At 43.5% G+C, this 23223-nt stretch overlaps 1 protein-coding gene across 2 annotated transcripts in view; it reads right to left on the bottom strand.

Annotated features, from left to right (window-relative positions):
• Positions 1-23223, bottom strand: part of LOC147662704 (vomeronasal type-2 receptor 26-like) — a 338010-nt gene that overhangs the window by 231013 nt on the left and 83774 nt on the right. The window lies entirely within an intron of this gene.

Here is a 23223-nt window from a genome sequence, read left to right as displayed (position 1 = left end):
GAAGAGGACTTGGAGCAAACCCCTTTAGAACTAGGAAGTTCTAGAGTCAACACCCACGGGATCACCGGAATACTGGAGTTAACTCACCCAGGGAAGCCGGGTGCATAGGTGACTTTTCGTGTCGGGTTTCGTCATCAATTTCAATGGTGAGCTGCTGCAAAGTGCTGCTGGCATCCCAGTGGAAAGTGTCCGGGTGGATCCAAGCCTGGATCAGAGATGTGAAGAACCTGAAAGCATGGGGGACAGAGTCTGGGTCACTAGCCAGTGACCAAGAAGGTGATAAGCGGATGCCCAACGATGTCGGGTGCTTGTAGGTGAAGGAGGTGAAGCTTGACTCTTCAGCCATGAGGACCAGGAGGTGTTGACAATGACCAGGTGCTGGATTAGAGCTGTCCCACAAAGGATGTCGTGTGCTGCGATTTTGGATTCTGGAGGGGACCCAACAAGCCTGACAACGGCAACCCACGCAGAAAGCAAAGATTGGCTTCGGTGCAGACCAGCAGGGTCTGAGGGACTCACCCTTTGGAGGGGAGTCAGGGCACGTCTGGGGCAACCAGGAAATCTCAAAGGAAAGAAGAGTTACCTTCGTGGGGACCCACTAGTCGATGGACCAGGGATCGTGAAGGGGCCTCGAGCAGAAATGCTAGAAGCGGGCTGATGGAACACTCGTGGAGTGTAGGCCCACAATCTTCGGTGGAGATGGTGCTTGCGGTGTGGACTACAGGTTGCCCAATGCACAACTTCGGAAAAGCTTGGCAAGTGGATGCACTAGTAAATGTGAACGGTGTCCAGGAGTTCCAGATCCACATCACTCGTGAGGGCTGCGGGTCTCAGCTTTGCTGGGATCTCGTGTCGGCCTCTGAGAAGTCTGGAAGTCTATGTCCCGAGTCGCAGATACTTCGGGGTCCAGCGGGAGCCTCGGAAAGGCAGACCGGTAAGATGCTTCTTGGTGCCTGTTTGAACTGGGGAGTCACTCCTTGAGCCCAAGGGAGATTCTTCCGCCTTGTAGTCGAAATGAAATGTCGAAGTTGTGGGATATATGTTGCAGAGTTTTGTCCAGGTATAATCTAAAGTCCTAAGGACTGGGTTCCTATACTTATATTAAGTTAAGGAGTTTGACTTACTCTAGGGTCCCACCTATGGGAGGACCCAGGGAGGGAGTGGTTACACCCCTTTTCTTTTGTCCAGTTTCATACCAGAGCAGGGGCTGAGTGCCCCCGCAACTGGTTTGAACTGGGGTATGCACAGGCACACCAAGTGTGCCTCCAGCACTGTCTGAAAAGCATTCTTTGAATGCACCCACCCAGCCCCAATACACTAAAGCCTGTCTGGGGAGGTGGTTACATCTCTCTGTAACAGGAAACCTATTGTCCAGGACTCTCCTGCCGGAGTTTCGTCCAGCAGTAGGAGGTCAGACCAGTGTCTGTGGCTGCAGCATCCATTTTGTGATGCTGGGGCTCTTTTAAACTATTACCGATCAGACCAGTGTGTACATGTCTCTCCCTCTAGATAAGTGGAATTCTACCCCTGCCACCAGGACTGGCAGGGGGGGTAGGATTCCAAAGTGTTTGACACCAAACAGGACATGTTTCGATGCAGCCATTCCAAAGTTAGCATTTACCGCGAGGTTATAATGCACTTGAAAGTATATGGTCCGGCTGCATCACAGAATAGCCTCAGAGAATAGATTCCAAAATCTGCAGAGGGGTCCTGCTAATGCATGGGCAGCCTCTCACACAAAACCAAGCACTCTGCCTTCAGGATTGATAAAGCCTGCCATAGGAGTGACTTATAGGTTTATATATGTCAGTGATTAAAGGTAGATATAGGTAACCTATATCTAAGTAAGGGGTGCATGCAACACCGTACCCAGGCTGCAGTAGCAGATCTGTGGTATAATTTTGGAAGGCTTCCCAGGGGTGGCATAATACATGCTTCAGCCCCTGGTAGGCTTCTGGGGTACCTATGCCCTTAGTACCTAAGGTACCATATACTAGGGACTCACAAGGGTAACCCAGTAACCAATCTGTGGTGTACCTAAAGTACATGGAATCAACTTAAAGAGGAAAGCAGATAGGCTGGGGCCCTGAATAGCAGGATCCCAGCCAAACTAAGTCAAGAACCATCAAAACACCAGGAAAAAATGGGGGCAACCATGCAGTCAGATTCCACCTTCCTACACTATCCTAGTGTATTAGTTAGTCAGAATCATAACTTACATTACTAGAGTCGCATTTCAGTGTATGTCCATATATCCATAAAAACAGAAAACAATATATCAGGGAGAGAGAAACCCAACAAATTATGCAATGTCTTGATTTTTCTATCTGTGGAGTTCGATCTTTTAATAGCCATTTCCTATAACAGACACAAATACAGCCAACGTGTTTCATCCTACCTTAAAGGGATTTCTTCAGGGCTGTTAAAAACCATATAACAAAGGCAAACATATGACATACACTTTACAAATAAATGATCACACATCTTTACAATCTCATATATACAATATTAAAAACACAATACAATACAATACATATATATCAACAGACAAATTACATGTAATAAAACAGTAAAATAATGTGACACAACATGTGACAAGTAATTCCAAAGGTATGCAGTTCCTAAGGAGGTTATTGGGATGGTCAAAAGGGAACATAAAACCAGATAGGAGAAGAAAGAAAGGGAAGGGAGAGCTCCATTAAGGAGCAAGAGCCATCACACACCCTGAGAGGTGTCATGCTTCATCATAGGGCAGCTCCTCGTTGGGCCAGCCCTGCAATGAATCTCTTATTTCTGGCGAAACCTAGAAGGGGATGACAGGGAGCCTTAGCCTTGACATCCGGATAAACTGCAACACTGGCCAGTGTGAATCACCACTGAGTCGGTGCTCCTACGCTTGGGACCTACCCACGTCTGGACCCCTGGGAGGAACCAAGTATGATAAATTAAATACAGTCAAATACCGGCTTTCAGGCGCTATATTTTGTCGGAACAAAACATTGGAAATATCCAACCTAATTTGATATTTTTTACGCACTATATTGTTTATTAGTGCTGTGCTGTACATGATTTGTACAGCGAATGTACATGTATCTGTGTTTAGATGTCTGTAATCAAAGACTAGACAAAACAAACGGTCTGGTTTCATTACTGGAATTATTCATAGGAAGGTGAAACCTTCTATTACACCTTGGTATTCAAGTTGTGTGAAGATCTCTCAAAATTGTGTTTTAGCCTCATTCTTAATGGGGTATTGTCTCTGAGGTTGTTGGGTTGACTTCACAGGTATTTGGTAATAAAGAAAACAGTCATCCCACCCCACATGGTTGCAGTATAATGTGAGAGATTGTGCTAAGGCCCACTCCTTGGTGTATGAATATTCACTGCATCTGGTACTAGTTCAGAGAAAGCTGGTAAAATCACTGTTTGTGCCTTGGTGTAGTCCATGAAAAAATCTGGTTGCCAATCCATGTCGGCCAGAGAGTGTCGTAGCCGAATGACAAGTCCCCCAAAAGAGAACATTTATTGGATGTTGTATATCCTCCTCTGTCTGGAGTTGTATTTCATATAATCTATGCAGGACACTTACTTTTGCATCTGGTGTTTCCATCTGGATATATTCACTCAATGCTACTGCTGCTAGACAATCCACTGGGTTCTGACAAATTATCATGACTTCTGCCACACTGCCCAGCAGGGTCTGCAGCCCACTCAGAATCAGAATTCTCGATATCTGTGGCAGGCTTTACTTTAATGCCAGTCACCTTCTTCTTTTTGAACTGAAGTTTGGATTGTTTTAGTTTATCTTCTTGTTTTATAAATTTAGATGAGCTTTGTGAGTCCTTCTTTGTTTTCTCGTACTTCTCTGATCTGCACTCCGACTGGCCCCTTCTCTCCGAGGGGCAGATTTACGACTTCTGGCGCATCTCTGCTAATCAGCAGATATGCGCCAGAAGATTTGCAACGCATCTGCCCACCCTTGCGCCACCACTGATGCGCCGCATTTACAATGCGGCGCACCGTGGTGCTCAGATGGAAATGTGGCGCATTGCTGGAGTTGCGTCGCAGGCGCGACACAGCTCTCTAACATGCTGCATCAATCCTTATGCCGCGTTCAAGCAGGCGCAGGGTTTTGACGCCGCATGGCCCTAAAAGTGACTGAGTGAAATCTTGTAGATTTCACTCAGCCACTTTTACGAGGCATTCCTGCGCCGGAACGCCCCCGCCCCCCCCCCCGCCAGAACGCCTACATGTGGCGCAGGGCTTTACAACGTGACGCATCTCCCAGATGCGTCACGTTATAAATACCCTGCAGAATGGCCCTGGTTTTACTCTGCCGCTGCGTCACAAAGGTGACGCAACGGCGGTGTAAAAGAGGCGCAAGGGGCTTGTAAATCTGCCCCCTAGTGTTTTCTGTGTGATTCCGGGAAAAAATGAGAGGAACGTGTAGCAATATCCTGATATCTGTCAGGCATTTTAAGATTGTCATGGTTACGCAAATTATACCTTTTTTGTGACCTCCTGTTGAAAAGATCCACCCAGTGTTTTAGGTTTTTCTTAATTCTTCTTATTAACCCACTTCTTCTTTAAAGAGTTGGTGCTTCCTTCGAGTTATCCTTTTCAGAATTACCCTTCTCTTGTGGCTTACTAGGTCTGGCACACAAATTATCTCTACCTATAGTTGCAAACATTTCCTCAAAAATTTTTGGTAACTCATCCTCCTAGTCTTCTTGAGTTAAATTTGTGAGTCATTGGCAGATAGCCAATGCTGATGCTTCCCCTTTAATGTTACTAAACATAATGGCATATACTGCAGTAAAGTTGCTCATCACTTCTATCCCCAAATCCAGGCAGAGCTGCCCCGTACTCATTTTGGATCTGTTTTAGAACCTCTGGAAAAACAGCTAATATGATTGTACCATCAGTTCTGGTATATACTGCAGCACAGACTGAAGCCCAAGTGGTACAGTCTTCCAATGGGAGAGCCATCCCCATTGGCAAGCATATTGTAAGAATTCGTTGTTTTTCCTTTTGTTCCATAAGTGGAAACACTGCTTCAAGCTGATTTGTGTTTGTACAATCCAGAATGGACTCTCCTTCCATCTAACGGGACCTTTACCCATGATTGTGTTGATAGCTTGTGGATGTATTCCAGATGTAGCCAAATTTGTTTGTGCAGCTTGAGCAGCCCTTGCAGGATCTATAGCCATTGTTCTCATGACATATTTTGTCAAACATCTATATGTTCTGACTGGATCTGTGTAATATATACGTAGATCTGGTGCAGTCAGATAAGCAATGTATGGGTATGGTGTTTAACTGGCTAAGACTGGGCATGTTGCTCCCTCAGTGCTAAAGGGATCTTTTATAACATTATTGTTTGTGTGTGGTAGGGTGCCTTTAAACAAGTTGTGATGTACTTAGTATGTTTATGGTATTTCTAATGTTTTGTAAGCTGTGTAGTTATTAGAAACTTCATCCGCAGTGTATGTGTGAAAACATCTTGAACAGGCATCTGCTGCTGGGAATGTATCCCATGAATAGAATACCTCCAACCTGAATGCTTTACGGGCCTCAACCACAAAGGTAATGTCTCCACCCATTTCAGGTAGTTTGCCTTGTTGTAGCATTTGAATAGCTGCATTTCTGCAGTTGACTGGTATATTTATTACTCCTTTGTTTGACATATGAAGATGTGGAATTCAGAGAGGGTAGTACTAGGGTCACCCTTTGAAAGGTTCAAGCTTGAACAACCAGTAGCCAATATATAGGTGTTACCTACTTAGATGAGGAGGATTTTTCCCTAACACCTCAGACGCCTCCAGTTAAAAGGTGAGTAGGGGTCTTTCAGTAAACAAAAGAAAACTATTCAGGTGATCCAGTATGTAAGAACCCAAGCTGGAATGTTGGCGGTGCATATTGTACGACTTATATTTTCACAAGTAAAACTGGGCGTTTGTTGGGTAACATAAAAGTTGGTTCTGTGTGAGACTGATGTTTGTGCACACCCTCAGGATATGTTGGCCTTAGTCCTATTAGCTCACAGTACACCTGTAGTGTAGTTCCTATTTTCTCTATAGGCCCTGCGCATTGGAATAACATAAACAGTAGTATAGACGTAGAAGTGCGGTCTTCCAGGTCTGTAGTGACTATGCTAAACTTAATTAGGTTTGTTACCAACTAGCTCAGAGGTCACTGGAAACTTTCTTGACTGAATAAGAAGTGATCAGCTTCCCTGGTACAGACAAGAAGGGATTCAGTTTTCCAACAACCGCATAAACATGACAACTTTGCTCCTTAGAATAAGAGTCAATCTCTAGAGTCGTGTGAAACAATAGACAGTTATTTTACTCAGTCAGTTTTGTGCAGATTACTTTCACCAATATGCAGAGAACAGAGAGACGGGCGTTTTCAATAAAAGGTATCATTTATTGAACAGTCTTTCTTCTCATGCAAGAGAAATGAATTGCCACAATTGCAAGACTTGTTATTATAAAAAGTGCGTACAGTAGAATGAGGATTGCGAAATAATACTGTAAAAGCATTGATATGGTTTCTGTTGTAAATGATGCTAGTAGACAGATGTACAGCTTAATAAGTGTTTATTAAGCACCACAGAGAATAACTGGTGTTCCCATCATAAAGCAGGGAGCTAACTGAACAAGGCAGAACACATAAGAAGATGACATCAGGGAAAATGGAATGCGGGACTTAAAGAGGTACAGAGAAACACAAGTGCAGAGAATACAACATATCCTCTTCCCTTCATAAGGAGAAACAAAGAAAAAAAAAACAAAGGAGGGTAAGTCTAAATAAAACAAACTAAGTACATGCTCTTCGTTACAGAGAGAGACCTTACTTACAAACAAAATCGCGTAAATAACCTGGGGGTCCCCTCACTCTCTGAGTTCTACTAGCACAAGACCCGTTGGTACTGCTGGCACTAGACTCATTGGTTCTCACCGGTTCTCGCTCGGCTTTTTTATACAGAGCCACGCGCCTCAGGTTCCAACTCTCACCGTTAAATAGAGTGACAAATCTTTTATGGACAGACTTGACCTTAAATGGTCCCCTGAACTTCGTCAATCCAGCACCCACTCGACCCGGTTTGACTTTCACCCAATCATTCACAGCAAATTTGCATGCTCCATCTGATTCCGAGACAGTGTCAGGCTCACCAGGACCAGCAGGAAGGTCAGCATTCAGATACTCTTTCATCCATGCAGCAACCAGCTTAGTGCCCGCTGAACGTCCCCTCATGACAGAAAACGGAACCAAACCGGTCACACTATTTTCAGTAGTCCTGTAGGCCCAAACCAGGTCATTGACCAAACTCCTCACATCCGTCCTAGAGGAAATCGCCATTTGAATGGCACCCTTAACCATGCGGTTGGCCCTCTCAACTATGCCATTCCCCTGGGGGTTGTAAAGTGAGGTCCTCGAGTGTGCAATACCGCACCTTCCCAAGAAATTAGCCATCTCCAGGGAGGTGAGCTGCGTCCCATTATCAGTAATGATCCTTGTAGGAAAACCTTCCTCTCTGAAGATCTCACTCAGCACAGCAATAGTGCTGTTCGTAGTGATCTCCTTCATGAATTTGACTACTAACCACTTGGAAGAGACATCAACTACTACTAACCCAAACCTCATATCTTGACTCAACTGGTGGAAAGGGCCAATAAAATCAAGACATATGGTGTGCCATGGACACCCAGGATCTGCTATTGAGCCACAACCAGTATGGCTACCTACTTTAAGTCTCTTCTCGCTTTCCAAGCAATCGGAACATCTCTCCACCCACTGAGAAATTTCGGAGTCCATTCCGGGCCACCAAAAATTCTCTCTGACTCTCCTCTTGGTAAGGGACTGCCCTAGGTGACCCTCATGGGCTAACTTAAATAAAGTAAAACGCACATCATGTGGAGGAATGAATTTGTCATCCATTAAAATCATGAACCCCTCTTTATCCAAGATAGACAATTGTTCCAGAACTTTTAAATAAGGACGAAGTGCAGGAGATACGCAACTCTCTCTCCTTGGACCCTTCGCAATCATGTCTTTGACCTCACACAACACCACATCTTTAGCCATGGATGTATTCCACAAACTCCTATTAATTGCCCCAGCACACATATCTACAACATCATCCACAGCAGCCACAGAACCCTCTGAGTTGAGAGACTCCACTCCTAACTTGTCCACCCTCTCCCAAGGTAGCGGAAGTCTAGAGAGTCCATCCGCCTGGCAATTCCTCCAACCGGGAATATACTCCACAGTGTACAAGTACTCTTGGATCCTAGCAGCGAGTCTAGCTAACCTTGCGGAACCCTTGCCAGCACCACCAGGCGAAAGTATTTTAACTAAGGGTTTGTGATCTGTCAATAACGTGAACTTGAACCCCCACAGGTACATCCTATAATACTCGCAACCCCATGCTGCGGCTAGAGCTTCACGCTCGATTATAGAGTAATTCCTTTCGGCTGTAGTGAGTGTCCTTGAGGCGAACGCTACCGTCTTAAGACCAGATTCGTGTACTTGAGCCAGAACCGCCCCCACACCCACAGCACTTGCGTCCACTGTCAAAACTGACTTGCGGTTGGTGTCGAACGGTGTCAAAATGCCTGCCTCGCAAATTTCCACCTTGATTCTTTTAAAACACTCGTCTTGTTCCACACCCCACACAAACTTGCATCCATTCCTCAACAGCACCTTGATCTTTTCGGTTTTCTCTGCAAAATCCCTTACAAACTTAGCGTAGTACTCAATGAGGCCGAGGAAAGACCTCAACTGATCTTTATCGCATGGGGGTGGTGCATTTCTAATGGAGTCCAATAAGTCTCTCTTGGGTTTTACCCCGTCGACAGACAAGGTATACCCAAGATATTCAACCTCCTCCACTGCAAATTTACACTTCTCTTTCTTAAGAGTCAATCCTGCCTGTTCCATCCTCTCCAATACGGTCTTCAAAATCACATTGTGTTCTTCAACAGTTGCACCAAATATCAGAACGTCGTCCTGAAAATACACTACGTTGTTCACACCCTTTAGTACAGCACCCATCATCCTTTGAAATACCCCGGCTGCGGAGGCGAGTCCAAAAGGCATTCGCGTAAATTGGTATATCCCCTCAGTTGTTATGAACGCTGTCAGTGCTTTTGAGTCTTGGTGTAGTTTTATTTGATGATAGGCGCTGCGAAGGTCCAACTTAGAAAAATACTTTCCACCTTTTAATGATAGGACCAACTCATTGATGTTCGGTAAGGGGAAGTTGTCTACTACAATGTTTTGGTTCAGGGTGCGAAGGTCCACACAAAAACGAAATTTTCCATCAGATTTGGTCGTAATAACTACGGGGGAAATCCAGGGTGACGTTTCGATCTGCTCTATCACACCCTGGTCTAGCATCTCTTTCAGCATCTTCTTCACCTCCTCTCGTGCAATGAATGGGACCTTTCTCACCCTGTGTTGCATAGGTACGGCATCATCCCGCAGAACAATTTTATGCACATAACCCCTCAACTCTCCTATATGCTCATCAAACAGACCATTCATCCCTTCAACTATCGAATCTGTGGTTATGCTATCTACCACCATCACTTGTTGTGCTGCCCTGGGATTTATTATTATTCCTAGGTCATACTGTTGCCCCCATCCTAAAATTGCAGGACCAGATTTGGCTACATACACTTTACCTTCAGCCGAGCGATCCTTGAATGATATTACGCATACCATAAACCCAATCACATCTATACTTTCACCCTGATAACCACAGGCACTAATGTCACTAGCAGATAGCTGCACATCCTTCCAATTTGCTAAATACATATCCATGGGAATAATAGTCCATAAGGATCCAGGATCAACCATCAGCTGAACCTCAATTTTATCAATAAGGAACAGGGCTTTTGGTCTGAATCTTCTTCCAGGCTCACCCTCATTCACACCATCCCCACCTAGACACAATATTTTGTTGGCACCTTCTATACTAACGATGTCTCTTACTTCTTCCCTGTTTCCGACAACAGCTACTTTATCAACGTTTGCACCCCTACACATCTTTGCAAAATGTCCTTTCCTTCCACACTTCCTACACATTTTGTCGATTGCAAAGCATCTCCTGAAGTCTGAACTGTGAAAAGTACTCCCACACCTACTGCACATTCTTCCTTGAAATTTATTCCTGTCATTGCCTGAGAACGCATTGTTAAATCTCCTCTGACTACTTCCTCCCTGGTCCACACTTTTCTTATTCACAACAGCAACCTCATCCTGATCAACACAAGACACTCCATTCCCTTGGACATTTTCTTTTGTGTTATCTTTCCTTTCCATCTCTTTCATGCATGCGTTCGATTCCTCAACCACTTTTGCTATATCAATGGCAATTTGTAGGGTAGGATTTTTTGCCGCCCACAGTTTTTCCTGCATCTTTTTGTTCCGGCATTGTACTATCAGCTGGTCTCTTATCATTTCGTCTCTTATCTCTCCAAAATTACATTTAATTGACAGCTCACGTAACCTAGCCACAAAGTGGTCTACTGATTCCTCATTCCTTTGGGGTTGGGTGTAAAATTTGTGCCTCGCCATGACAATATTTACTTCTTTCGCGTATTGTTTTTTCATCCGAGCTTTGGCTTCTGTGTATACATTGGTTATTGCTCTACCATCTTGATTTACTGCCACAGGAAGATATTTAAAAGAGTGTTGTCCTTCTTTGCCTAATGCACTTAACAAAAGGGCTTTTTTCCTAATTGCACTGAAATCTTTCCCATCAAGTGCCTCAATATAGTTCTCAAAAATGTCTATCCATTCATCCCATTCGATGGGTGGATCTCCAGTAGTTTGTAGAAACAATGGAGGTGCAATGACATTCAGGTTTTCCATTTCAAAATTCTTTAAGGAGCGCTACTCCCTTTGACGCAGAGATGGTCAAACTCAATTTAAAAGTCAACTCTTCCTCAATAAACGTGCAATATGTGCTTCCCACTCTTTCTCTACTTCCACAATATAGGGAATAGTGTTGGTAGTAACCTTTCAATGTATGCTGCTTTGAGTCTAATAGACAAACAAATTCAATTAGTAAATAACTCTCTCACCCTTTAATTCTACTGCAGACACTTGTTTCCGTTTTTTTAATACTCTTTCCAGTCACTCGAAATTCGATTTGTAAATAACTCTCTCACCCTTTAATTCTGCTGCGGACACGTGTTTCCGTTTTAGATGCTCTTTGTAGTCACTCGATATGCTACTGGAAGTGTCTGTTCCCACACGGTGCACTGTTTATTGCTTGCGATGTTTTACTTTACGGAAGCGGTGTCGGTTGCCTAGATACCAGAGAAGCTTTAAGATGGCCGCCACGTACGTTACGTTGCGCAGTCACGTCACTGCCAGTACGTCACCTCCGTCAATGACGTTTGTTTCCTTCTTGTCCGAGTGCTTCCTTCCTGACGCTGGCGTAGATGGCTCCGTTGAAAGAAAACAATGGCATAGGAATAGAACGGTGAGTCTGCTCGTGTGTCTCTTCGCTCGAGGCGGCTTTTTTTAAAAAATGCAGTCTGTGAGTTGTCTCCGTTTGTACCGGTGATGCCGGTTCACACGAGAGGCCAAGTGTTCAATGAATGTCGCAAATACAACACAAATCGCTCCGTTTTCACTGCAGAAGCTGCGCACTCGCTCACCTCAATTCCAAAATGTGCACAAAAAAAAAGAAAAAAAAAATTTCCCTTTGCTCCAAAGTTTGTGCAATACAGTATGAAATACAATTCTTTTAGCAGGGTGCGTCTTTTTACAATCCCAACGCGAATAGGTGTGCTTCTTTACTATCTCGACATGAACAGAGTCACGATTAGATAAAAGGTGTAAATAGGCAAATATTCTCCCAAACTCACCAGTTGTTTAGGGAATCTTGTAGGCTTCTGTTCAAAGCGTAATATTCCTTTTCTTCAAGGTAGCAAGGATATTTCTATTACTGTACTTTGAAATAAGAGGTTCTTCTTCTTTTGTTCAGAATTTGCGTGGTTCTTTGAAATGGGTGAGATTATTTTTCCTTTTCCTCAAAATCTGCGTGGTTCTTTTCACCAGTGGAGTTCTCCTCTCTCTGTGGTGGTTCAGCTCCTCCTGCTCATCGTCGCCATGTGTTGTAAATGATGCTAGTAGACAGATGTACAGCTTAATAAGTGTTTATTAAGCACCACAGAGAATAACTGGTGTTCCCATCATAAAGCAGGGAGCTAACTGAACAAGGCAGAACACATAAGAAGATGACATCAGGGAAAATGGAATGCGGGACTTAAAGAGGTACAGAGAAACACAAGTGCAGAGAATACAACAGTTTCTTAGCCATACAATGGTTAAAATGAATAAAACATATATACATTCATATATACATTAGGCTAACGTACTCAACTGGTGCTTCTAACTACGCCTACCCCAGTGTACCTGACCTAAGCCTTACACGTGGAAGGGAGTAAGTAGCAAGTTAAGTTAAGTTGGTTTTGCCAAGGTTTGCTTCAAGAATTCTCTCTAAGGGTTTAGTCAACACCATACCTCTGGAATAGAATGTTGGAGGTCTTGTATCTCCTTCCAGGACTCGATATCCCAGTCACTCGCAAGAGTAGGCTGGAAACGCCGGAGCTGGATTTTCTCGGCAGGAGAAAAGACAGCGTCTCTCTCAGCGCGTCGAGGAGGAGGAGGGGCAGCATCCGTGGGCAGCTTGCATTTGCTGGGCTTTGGAAGGGACAGCTGTTCTGCTCCTGTGTTCACCACACCATCGCTATCGTCGATGTCATTGAGGCAGCGTTTTCTTAAGGCAACGTTGGTAATATTTATACCTGAAAGGTGCCTTGTTTAACGTAAGTTTTTGGACATAAGACGTCAATAAAGATGTCACTAAAAAGTGATCGTCTCTCAGTGCTCATTAGAGTTCTATTACTAATCAAAACATAGCAAGCGGGGATTTCCCAGGTTGCTTAGTTTTATCTTGTTGAAGAACTCGGAGTGTTAATCTAGGAATCTAAGATAGTGGCTTCTGCCATGTCATCTGCTGTAATGAGCTGCAGAGGAAGAGATTCTGAAATGTGGCTCTGATCGTGTGACGCCAGAGACGAGTTTCTGAATATTGCACTTGATCGTTTATGCCAATATAGGGGTATGAATGGATTAGAGCCGTATAGGGGCATAAGGTCATAGTATTGATCGGGGTCCTAGATTAGAATACGACACACCATCTGTTCCACTAACCTGAGAAAGTAACACATCGATGTGCAACCTCAGAATGTGACAAACCTTACTCCCAAGGGAAATTGTGGGAACAGATCTAGAACTCTTTTATTTGATTACTTATGTTTACCCAAAGAGATACGCAAGACATACACAGTATGCAGTTTCAACATTTATTGAAGCATTGTGATTCTTGAGTAAAATACATGTGATGCAATAATCCGTAGAAGGAAACAGAATAGCATAGTTTGCATTAAAAGGATGGTGAAGATGATTAACAATGTATCCATTGTGCTATAACAGTGAATATATGCTGGCACATAATCTACTGCATTATTTCATACTCCTACTTAGTGCTGCCTAACCTAGTTTTGCCTAGGGTAGATAAAGCTGCCAAACCCTGTATGGTGATCCAAATCCCATTACCTGCGGGTAAGTGTAATCAGGGTGTCGGCTTGAGTGAAGAACGGAGGCCACATCCCTCACTTGAGGTACCCAGGAATCAGCTAGCGTGTCATTTCGGCATTCGGTAACCTCACAGTATTAGCAAAATTCTCCTCTGAGGAAACAAATTGGTGCTGCTAAACATCCCCCATGCTGCTATGTCGAAGCCTCAGTCTGGCTGCTATTTTCTATTCTATAGTGGCAGCTCTTTTGCCTAAGGAACCATAACAAAACAACAACATTTGGGCAGTGAACTTTATCCCTTGTACTGAATGTTCAAGGTATTGTGATAGTGTGCCAGTGAAGTGGAAATGTAAGCAATGCAGATTCAGATAGTAATATCTGCACAAACATGCAAGCAAATGTTTGTCAAATGTCATTGTGTTAAAAAAAGAAGGCAACTTTAGAAATGTGAGCATGTAAAATGGTGATGTTTCTACTTGGGCCTACTCTAACCATGTGACACCACTGGTGAAGGGGGCTGGGGAATGGAGGAGAATTGAAGTCTTCACTATCCTCCCCATCATTATCGCTTTGGGCTAGGACATCAGTCCCACCCTCTTCAGGGTCTTCTTCTGAGGAATGGATTTCCCTATCTTACTTTGCTTGCTCAAAAGAGCTGAGGGCTCTTTCAAGTTCCACCTTTTTGGAAGTTTTTCTATAGGAAATCCCTATAAGTTTGCACAAAAATCTTAGGTCATTGTTTTTCAGAGATGAGATGACTTCCAAGTCGAGATTTTGAGCAGCCTCTATTGTGCCTAGCTTTTTCATCAGGAAGTAGGGACCTTTTTAAAATATAACTAAAATGTTTAAACCTTTTCCTAACTTACCAGGACTTTTTTAAATGTACTATTGGAATGGAGGTCTGCGCAGGGCCCTAACAATTTAATTTGAAAACAATTGAAAACGTTCCAGAACAAGCATTTACAATGCAATCGGTCTCGCCTTCGGGACCTTATAACTGTTCAGCCAGTGCTATTGGCTCAGCAAATGCACAAGTGGGGTTACAGAAAGGTTATGATTCAAAAACAGAAAATAGGATGCACTACGAGACTGGCATTGCATAACATTTTTTGTTAGATTCAGTTAATCTAACTCATTAGTGAATGCAGCATTCCTAACTTACCTAGACTTTTTTAAATGTTCTGTTGGAATGGAGGTCTGCACTGGGCTCAATTTAATTTAAATGTAATTAAACATTTTCTTAAACCATTTCAGAAAAATTATTTCCTGTGCTTAAAACACTTATGACCAAGTACTGCGAAACACAAGTTTAGGGTTTCACAGCAGTGACTCCAATGTAGGAAGGTGGAGTATTATGTGGTGTGGAGGTTTGTACTCACCATGTAATACTATCAATACGCCCCAAAGATGGTCCTTGGATTCACACTAATAAATTCTTAGCTTATTCCTGGTAGATTGGTAAAGGCAAGTCAGGCAAGTCAGGCTTTACTAGAGGAACATTTGTTAAGCATTTCAGAGCACCAACATAGATGTCAAGTAATTGACAAGACTCAATAGAAATCCAACAACAATTTAAAAAAATAAAGTATATTGTATCCTCATTCAAACATCAAACATAAAAATGAACAAGACTGTACACATATAACCAGTTATGGATTATACAATGAAACATAAATCACAGCAATACAAAACTGAGGAAATTTTGCATTGCGGCCAATGGGAAAAACCGGTAGTGACAATCTGTTACTTGCAGGTAAAGTTACATGGAGCCCACATGGAGCAAAGGTCATGCGGGTCCCTGGGCCAGGCCTTAACAATCAGTTCACTTTTACCTGGCCCATTAGCATATAGGTTCAGCATGGTCTTGGTTGTCTTGGTGCTGAATAGAAGATGTTGGGGAGCTGGTTTCACCATTTACACAGTGCTTTGGGGAACCAAGTTGCAAAAGCAAAACAATTGCATCACTGTTGACATTGTTTGTAGGTTGTATGGTGTCGTGTGTGTACTGGTTGGTTGTCGGACTGGCTACACACTTACCAGTGCTGAAATACAGATGCTCTCCAAGGGTTTGTCTTTTGTCCTGACTAAACCCCCAGACTCCTTTAGCACTAATCTGGAGCTTCAACAATTCTTCAGGAAGATAAGACTGAAATACTACTTTGCCCAAAGAGAATACACTCCTCCCCCATCTGCGGCAACTTAATTCAGGCCATCTTCCACCTTCACCCCGCCAGCTTACCTAATGAGTCAGAAAATAATGGCCTATGAGCAAATTGAATTAAAAGAAACAATTGATGTTCTAGAAAATCAAAAATACATCAGATACAATACAAGCATAGAAGAAAAGCGAGCCTTAGCGTCACTCAAACGAAACAACAACATCGTCATTAAAGCGGCGGACAAGGGTGGTTCAGTTGTGGTACAAAACAACAATGATTACAGTAAAGAGATTTAACAAAAACTCAGTGACTGCAACAGCTACCTGCCCATCTCTAAGGATCCCACCCCAGAAATCATGAGTTTAATTCAAGACCACACCAGAAAAGGAATAGTGGAGGAATACCTGAGTGAGTCTGAAAATGACTTTCCGAATAAAAAGAATCCCAGAATGCCTACAATTTATACCTTGCCCAAGGTGCACAAAAGCCTAGATAGCCACTCACAAGTCCCATTGTTTCAGGATGCGGATCGGTTCTTGAACCCCTGAATCATTATATTGATAATTTCCTTCAAACATGGGTAGAGCAGACAATGTCGTATGTAAGAGATACAATGCACATCATTCAAATTGTAGAAAACCAACCTTTTGATCCTGCTAAACAATTCTTGGTGGCGCTGGATGTCTCTTCTCTGTACACAAGCAACCCACAGGATATAGCCTTAGAAATGACTTGAGAAGTTTTGGAAAAAACACCCTTCACCACACTGGGTTCCAACTGACTTTTTGATAGTACTGGGGGGGCCTCAAATCAAGATCAAGGGCTTATTATTGGCGAGAGCCTCTTCAGCCCTTATAGGGTTCGCAAACAGGTTAGGGGCCCGGCCCATGAAGGCACTTCTAAAAATGTATAACTCCAAGTGCATCTCAATAGTTATGTATGGGTCTTCACTATGGGGGTACGTGTCACAGGATAAAATACAAACAGAGGAAAATAAGTTCTTGAGACTTCTTCTTTCTGTACCCCAGTCTACCCCTACCTTTTCGATCCATGGGGAGGTGGGCTTAGATTATGTTACTGACAAACTTAGATTGGCTCCCTTAATATTCTGGTTGAAGACATGGCTAAATGACGAACTAACTCTTAACCACGCTATTTTGCACGATGTTATGTCTCTGGACCACGCAAAGAGAATATCCTGGCTGGAGTATGTGAGACACACTTTTCTACAGCTAGAACGTCCGGAATTATTCAATTCCCCTTCCTGTATCAGGAGGGAGGATATTAACTGGACCAAAATGCATTTTATGGACAAGGCTAGACTGGCTCGAGAGGAGCTAGAACTGATCAAACCAACTGTCAGATCACATTATATCTTATTGATTTCCCCTTCCCTCGAGCCCTACCTCAGAATCGTAACCAAGCCCTTCCATAGATACCTGTTGACCAAATTCAGATTTCATTTAATTCATTATTTTTTAGGTAGTTACCAATCCTGGAGCAAACCAGAAGGGGGCCCCCCGTGCAAATGTGATGAATTTTCCCAACAGGACACTATGCATTTGATCATGTTTTGCAGTTTATACTCGTACTCCAGGAAAAAACACCTGGTACCAATTCTAAGAGAATCCGGCTTTGTTCAAGTCAGGCCGGCTCTAGTTTACCTACAGTCCTTGGGCAGTACCCCCATCATATTTGGTGTAGCTAGTTTTTTGGTGGCGGCCTACAGAGCGAAAACAAGACTGTTGACATCGAGGGATTTTGTATGAATCTGAAGAACCCCCTCTTAATCACTGATCTGTATTGCATTTGTGCCCTATCGCTGCATATAACGTCTTTGCCCGGATTTTGTAAACTTATGAAATTTGTAAATTTGTATATAAATGTTTTATGTCTTTTATGATTTTTAACAAATAGAATAAAGTGTACTTGACTGACTGACTGACTGATAGTACTGTTAGAGATGGCCATGTCCAAAAACTATTTTTTTTTTTAAATCAACTTTACTTCCAATGCAAAGGTGTGGCTATAGGAGCAGGGTTTACTCCCAGCCTAGCTAACCTGTGCATGGACGCCTATGAAGACATGTACCTTTACAGTCTTAATAACCCCTACATAGATAACATCAACATGTGGAACAGGTACATACATTACGTCTTTATGATTTTGTCCGGTAGCGAAACATCACTGATTGAATTCTGTAATTGGCTTAGTGGCAGATCCATGGACATCCAATTCACCATGTCATTTAACAAAAAATCAATTAGCTTTTTGTATCTTACACTACAAACTGAGGAAGGTTTGATTTTTACCAACCTTTACAGGAAGCCAACAGAGCAGAACACCCTTCTGAGGTAATATGAATTTTCCTAGTCTATTGTGTCCCCTAACGTAGACCCCAACGGCTCCATGTATGCACTTCAAGTACATGTAACTTCCCTCCACATCCTGCTATGAAGACGCAAATACATTTGCGTCCAACATTAACTTGTCCTCTTTCAGATCCACCATGAATGGGTCTGATAGTCCGTTCCTAAGTGTGCCATGCCAACGTCTTTATGTGGTGCACTTTCACGTTTTTGCAGCTCTGGCGAGTTAGGCGAGTTAGGCCCTGATTTCTGCCATCGAGCCTTTTCCTGCCTTCTGTCTCTGAAGGCTACAGTCAGCTACTTCATGACCCTTGACTTACTTCCTGCGTGGCGAGCGGTGCCTGGCTCGGCCTGCACTGCCTGCCAAAACTGTATTCAGCCTTCAAGCTATCTGATCAGCTCCTCGAAAATACATTCCTGTCTGGTAGTTTAGGAAAACATCTTCCCCAGCTGCAGAGCAAAGGGCTCGGCCTCACTGTCTCCATGCAAGTAATTCATGACTCTCCGTTACCATGGTAGGCCCTGGCCCCCTTGCCTTTCACGTAGACACGTAGTCACATATGCACGCACTAGCAGCAAGTATAGAATAGCCTCTGCCCGAGAGACCTTTCCTTCTAGATAGTACTGTTCCTTAAACACGAGATATAGATATGATTTGGGATTAGGTTGTTCTGACACCCCAGACTTCTGTCTCCACATGTAGGGCCAAATGTCAAGTCCCCTTCACCCTCCAGTTGCACGTCAATCATACGTCATGCTGCTGCGCGCGCAACTCTGCCACATGTTTCTGCTGACACTGCAGGATTCTTCCAGGGATCCACCCACTTGTGACACTTATCTATGACGTGTTTTTGCACACACCTTCGTGTACGCCCTAGTGCACGCCCTCTGTTACGTATTACTGCTCTTATCTTGTCTCTCTCAGCTGTTACGCCTTCTGCATTGATTCCTATTGCAAATGTAATGACTATATATATGATTTTTTGTAAAGAATTCAGTGTACATGTTCTATCCGTTCCCTGTGCATGTTACCTGGCTCGAGCCATCAACCAATTCCTTTTTAAGGAATAAACCCCCTTTAAAACCTCATTTATCACGGATTCTGCCTCTTATTTTGACTGAGTTATTTCTTTATATTTTACGCACAAATTCCGTATGGGTAATTAAATTTACCACAGTTTTATTGGCGCCCGAACAGGGACCCTCCCCCACTTCACGCGCCGGCGGTGCGTTGCAGGCCTGGCCCCCTGCCACAGCGCTGACGGACACTTACGCGTACCTGCAGGATTTCCTGTATCTCCCTCAGGCCAACGGTGGTGACTGAGGCTGCGATCGACACCCAGACGAGGCGGTGAGGAGTGCGGAGGATCCCGACCTGAGCCTAGCTGAGAAAGCAGAGTCCGAGGTATTTGGAGGCCCACCAGTTCCGAAGTTCCGAGTCCAGTCGAGGTCCGTCGAGTCCAGTCCAGTCCAGTCCTGTCCAGGGTCCAGTCCAGTATCGAGTTTCCGAGGCCTTCTGTTCTGTGCTTCCCGGTGAGTACCGTTGCTGGGGACGCATCTAGACGTGCGCATTAATTTGTGCCGGTCAAGACGGGGTTGGGTACACAGTCACGGTGTTTAGCAGTGTATCTGTACTGTTTAGCAGTACATCCAGTCTAGTTTTATTTATCTGTACTGATTAGCAGTATATCAAGTCTAGTTTTATTGTTAGTTATTGTTGTTCGTATTTCGAAAATGTTTACATGTGTTTTAATGTCGTGGTATGAATGAATGTTCGATCCATATACTGTCATTGTATTAATTGTGTTCAGGTACCAGGTATTTACGGCTGAAACATGCCACTGTTTAGTAAATTAAAAATGATAGGAACTAGAAAAGGGATACTAGAGGATCCCGTTCCCATTCCACCTAGGGACACTCCGGGGTACTTTATGTACCATAAACACGGCCTAGACGCTGTATTGTATCTTGATTTATGGGTGGATTATACCAAAGATTTAGCAGAGAATCAGAGATGGCCCGCTGCAGGGACATGGGATGCCGAGTGCATCATGAGAGTAGAAGAAATATTATGGAAAAAGAAAGCCAGACAGTCACAGAAAGATGCCATTGAATTATGGCGTAAAGAATCGCATAGGCGCACAGAAAAAGCACTCCGACTAGCAGATAAAAGTAGAGAAGATTCAGACAAGGTTCGTGAAAACGCATTAGTTGAAGAGGGGATCCGAGTAAAAACAGAACAAGTAGACCGACAACGAAACGCTCTTATGAATGGTATGTATCCTCTTCTGGCCCAGGGTTTACCTAAGGCAACTCCGGAAATCCCGAAGAACCTACCCCCTCCATTGGTTCCGATTAAAGTACGTCACAAAGCCACAAAGGACATATTCCTTTCTTCCTATTTAGATGATGTAGCTCCCGATTATACTAATGTTCCGCCTGCACCTCCCCTACCTGGAGGTCAGGTATTCCGAGGTCCGCAACAGCCGACCTCGCCTGCACTCCTTCCGACACTACCTATTATCCCACCTAATCCTTTTGGCGCCGTCCAGGCCCCAACTGGGCTCCCGCAAATTCCAACTCCAGTAACAGGTGATGCTCAAGCTTCCGCTTCCGGAGGCGCATCAGGAGGTCACCAGACCCCGCCAGCAACACACAGAATAAACGTTAGGGACTTCATGAAGCAAAGTACACCCCAATCACCCCGTCTGGACCTGCTTAACAAACCTCTTCCATTTTGCAGATATGATCCAGTACCCGGTAAAAACGATAGAATGATGTTAGCATCGCTACGTATACGAAAAGTTGCAGATTACCTAGCGTTATTTCCAGGAATGCCTGATCACCTAGATAAAATATATCATTTTGTCCAGACAGGGGAAAATCCTGAAAGTATTAAAGAGGCACTGGCTTACCAGAAAGCCGACACTCAAGGTTGTATATTACGTTTCTTCATAAATTGCTTAATAAGAGAACGAGACAGGCCTGGAGTAAATCAGGAAGAGATGGAAACTCTACACAAGTGGGGTCAAAATATAGCCGATGGAAACCATGATAAATTAACTAGTATAGCATGTATGTATAAGAAAATTAGAAAAGCAGTAATAGCGATACACGATAAAGACAAAGAGAGTGACAGGGATGACTCCTCGGAGGAGGACGAACCTGAAGAATCAGGAACGATTAAAGAAACTATAGCTTATGTAAGTAAAGGTAGACCTTTTAATAATACAATACGTCCGGTACGTCCAGAAAGTAAAAGACTTTTCCAGGCAGTCATGTTAAATCCAGAGACTCCTGGACACTTATTTCAGGCTACCGACAGAAAACTTCAAGAACGAATGAGGTACCATGTACTGAATTCGATGGATGAGCAAGAATTAGCTAGGTCAGCAGTCCAATGGGCTGACAGTTCTGACAAATATAGTGACAACGCATTAGCTCAAACGTTTTTAAATCTTTCCCCCGATGAACAGCAGTTAGCTGGTATATACATGATTCAGCATCTCCTTATATTGTACAAAGGCCAACATTCTGATCCAGGTCCCCTACCTGATATATTAAATGAATTACTTATGAATAAATGGAGAGGTCTAGGTACCGATTTGATTAAAATAATTCTAGAACATCGCCACAAATACAGTACTTTTCTGAGCACACCGTTTGTTCCAGTTCCACCTCCCGAAAGAAAAATGTATTACATAGACAGACAGAATCCCTTACGTGAAGTGCATCCAGTCAAGAATGATGATAATACCCTTAGGCGTGTGTTTGTATACACCCCCCTAACTAAAATGGAATTGTTAGAAATGAAAAAGATAGTGCCTAGTCATGATAAAGATCCCGCAGGTTTCCACCGTGAAATAAAGGACATGTTACTCATGGGTGACTATACCTATCCCGACATTATGAAAATATTAAAAGTATTATTGCCTGCTGGTATTTACGAGAAACTCAAAGAAAAAGAATGGGAGGTGGGAGACACAAAGATAGATTGGGCCGCATTAGAAGATGAAGAAAATACTCGCGTCCCAGGCCTCGGGCTTGGGGACAAAATCAAACCATTACCAGGTTTATTAGTACAAGTCTTGCCACGTTTATTAGCAACGAAAAAGGAGGACTGGGATGCAATCTCAGCCTGTAAACAGAAAGCCGATGAAGACACTAGTGATTTTTATTCCCGATTTGAGAAATGTTTTGGTATTAATAGTGGTCTGAAACCAAGTAGCGAGTCATATCCACATCTTTTTGTATCTAAATTGGTTGAAAATTCCCTGCCCCAGGTTAAGAATCGTGTTCTGAAAGTCGAGAGCACATGGCAAGCTAACACACCCTCACAAATGTTGCAAATGTTACAGTATCATCAGAATAGAATTAGAGAAGAACACGATCACGAACAAAGACGTATGAAAGACACTAAAATGAAAATGTTAGTAGCTCAGTCAGTTCCAGCTGACGGTCAGAAAAAGGGTATGACACAGTCCAATATTTCAGCAGCTCCCGTTAAAGGGATATGCAACTACTGCAAACAGCCAGGTCACTTCGTTAATGATTGTGCAGTTCTGAAACATAACATAGCCACAGGTAAAACTAAAGAGAGACCGCGTCCTCCTAGACAGGACCAGGCCCAACAACAAGTACCACAGACTATCCAGCCTATGATGCAGGCTTCAGCACAGACATCACAGTCCGTAGCGGCACCACCGCCACAACCGATTGCCGCGACACAACATGCCTCCCAGCAGATGTATCAATACGCACAGACTGATTACCCCGATTACCAGCGTTACACATGAAACAGCCTAGAGAGGGAAGTTGGTTTGCCTCTTATTGAAGTTCCTGTAGATCAAGAGGGTCCTTATGTACACAGTCAAGTGTTAGGAAAAGATAGAAAGTTTCTGATTGATACAGGGGCAAGCCGAACAACGATCCGACATGATGAGGTCCCAGGGGCACCCCTCTCAGGCTCCCAAAATGTTTCCCTTGGATTTTCAGGCAAACCTATTATTAACGAAGTATCACAACCAGTACCACTTTTAGTTGGTCCATTGTCCCGTACTACAGACTTG

Source organism: Lissotriton vulgaris, unplaced genomic scaffold (assembly GCF_964263255.1).
Source record: "Lissotriton vulgaris unplaced genomic scaffold, aLisVul1.2 SCAFFOLD_1621, whole genome shotgun sequence".
NCBI lineage: Eukaryota > Metazoa > Chordata > Amphibia > Caudata > Salamandridae > Lissotriton > Lissotriton vulgaris.
The sequence above is the reverse complement of the archived record's forward strand: the minus strand, read 5'-3'. Positions and strand labels throughout refer to the sequence as shown.